At 45.0% G+C, this 2629-nt stretch overlaps 1 long non-coding RNA gene across 1 annotated transcript; it reads left to right on the forward strand.

The window, feature by feature from the left end:
- The first annotated feature begins 241 nt into the window (after positions 1-241).
- LOC122034793 lies at positions 242-1404 on the forward strand. The gene is made up of 3 exons (XR_006126782.1): positions 242-824; positions 921-1200; positions 1344-1404. It is a non-coding gene; the product is annotated as an uncharacterized LOC122034793 (long non-coding RNA).
- The last annotated feature ends 1225 nt before the right edge of the window (positions 1405-2629 follow it).

Raw genomic sequence — 2629 nt, forward strand, 5'->3', positions numbered from 1 at the left:
TCTAGTGCACTATAAAATACCGGAAAAATGACGAATATTAATAAGGGAATTTTTCGAAATTTATGGACATTTTTCAAGAATTTTTCGGAGCTCGTACGGACGAGTTAACGGGGATAAAAATGGGGTCCGAAAAAGCCTGTTTAGGCTACCCAATTTTAATAAGGAAAAGTTTTATTTTTCTTTTCCTTTTCCCTTTTCTTTTTCCTTATATTTTTTTTCTCTCCTCGTTACTGTGCCGAGCCCGAGCCCTCATCCACTCCACTCTTCTTCTCTCGCGCCCGACGCCGGCCCTAACCGCCGGCCGGCGGTTTCTTCCTCCCGAGCCGCACACCCGAAGACCTTTTCTTCATCTTCTTCTCCACCCGAGCCGAAGCTTTCCCCTGCCCTAAAATCGCCGAAAGCTTGCTCTATGCCCACTGGTGCCGACGCCGAGCACTGCCGCTCTTCCTCAGCCCTAGCCGCCGCACGGGACATTGCCGGCCACCAGGACCGACCCAGGCCGCTGTCGCCGTGGGGATCCCAGCGCCGCCGACGCCCTTCTCCCGTTTCTCTCTGCCCTAGTTTTGCACAGTGTCACCGCTACCACAACCGGCAACCGGCTGTCCTCCCTCTGCCGACGCCGACTCCTCCACTGTGCAGTGCCTAGCCGACTCCTTCCTTTGTCCTAGGTTCCCTCTTGTTGCTGGATCCGAACCCTAACTCCTCTGGGTTGGGTTGTGGTCAGCCTACCCGACTGGTAATTTTTCCTACTGCGCCACCAGCTGCCTTCTTCCTGCTTCGCCACCAGCTGCCGGCAGAGAGAAAAACAAGGGCTATCGAGTTGGGTAAGGCAAATAAAGAGGTATTTCAATTGTTGATTTGGGATCTTATGTTGGATTTGTTGGCTGATAACAGTGGTATTTGTCACTGATTTCTCACAGCAGCTTCTCCGGATCTTGGCAGTAAGTTCTATAGGTTTTGAGCAGTGTTGAGGCATCAGGGAATTTGGGTAAGGTTGGTGTTAAGTTAATTACTGTTGAGGTGAGTATGGGAAGATGAACTTGATGATTTCGATAGTTTGAGCTATTGGTATTACTTTTGTTATGTAAGCATAGGGTTAATTATATTAAATCCTGTGTAGACCTTATATGGTGATTTCCTTTGCAGACATTGTTGGAGAAAGCCCTAATCGCTGTGATCTTCCTTTTGTGTGATCCAGAGGTAAGGCTTAATGAATACAATCAAATATGTTGGTTGATTTTTGGTGTAATTAGGGTTAATAAAACTAACCTTAGATGGTCGATGGATTAGAAATTTATTTAGCTATTTGTTTATACTTAGCTAAATTATACTATTTATCACAGGACCTTGACGCGAGACAAGTTTCTTAACGTCCGGATTTGGACTGATTGGATCTTTCCTATTGGAGGCGGGTACCTCTTGACTTATCTTTTATGATATTGTCATTGGATATGCATAGTATTTTATAACTACATGCAATGAACATGTTTGCCTTTGGTATGTTACTGTTTGATATCCATAGCATGTTAGGTTTGTCACCTGTAATGTATCCGTGCTTATATCTCGTGATTTGTTGCCATGATTATCTTGTTACCATGAGTATTTTAGTTTCTAGAGTGACATACCATGCTTACTGAGGTTAGGAAGGATTTGGATTGTTGTTTCTGGCCTATATATCTAGATTATCTGATACTTAGGTTTTTGTGCCATATCAGATTTGTGTACCTCTATTTGTATATCATATATGATTCGGGTGTTTAGACCCTGATTCTTTGATCTGTGTATATTGTTGGTACATATGCTATGGAAGAGGGATATGATTTGGGTCTAGGTTGTTATACCATAGAGGACCTGTATGTCCTAGATCCATGGACTGACCTACTGATACTGTGGTACCCATATTATGTATATATGGATTTTTCTATGCTGATCAGGATATTCCATACTTATTTTGTTCAGGACATAGGTTTTTGATATTCTATCTGACCTGTGTATTCTAGATTTTGGTAAGTGACCATCGCTTTTACAGTACCCATTTTGTATATATGGATATGGTTATGTTGATCAGTTTTTGTTATGCATAGTGACATGCATCATGATTTCATGCTTTGTCGCGATTGTCGGCTCCACTATGGTTGAGCCCATCGCTAGTACATGTACTGCACACACCCCACTCATGGTTTAGTGGTATATCGGGCAGGTGTGTGGCGGTTCTTGTTTAGCTCCGTTGGTCCGAGGACTCGGCGTGGTAGCCGTGATCGATTCCTTCTGTTTAGCTCGGCATTTAGTGTAGCAGCGTAGTAGCCGTGACGGTGGACTCTGTTGGCTCCGTTGGTCGGTGACTCGGCGTGGGGAGATACCTCCCCGTCATCGTGTACCGGGAGTTGAGAGCATTGAGCTCCCCCATTTATGATTTGGGGTCACAGGACAGGAGTACTCCGACAGCATCCCGTCCACTCGGTCACTCATCAGGAGTAGTGACGACAGAGTGCACGGTTGTCACAGCCCTACCCACTCGGTCTCGCCATTTGTGTGTGAGAGGACTGACTGGCGTCAGGGGTGACCAGGACGCATCATTAGCATCATATGCATTGATGTATTTTGTATTATTGTGATTGTGTTTGCTGCA

Source organism: Zingiber officinale, chromosome 11B (genome assembly GCF_018446385.1).
Source record: "Zingiber officinale cultivar Zhangliang chromosome 11B, Zo_v1.1, whole genome shotgun sequence".
NCBI classification, from domain to species: domain Eukaryota; kingdom Viridiplantae; phylum Streptophyta; class Magnoliopsida; order Zingiberales; family Zingiberaceae; genus Zingiber; species Zingiber officinale.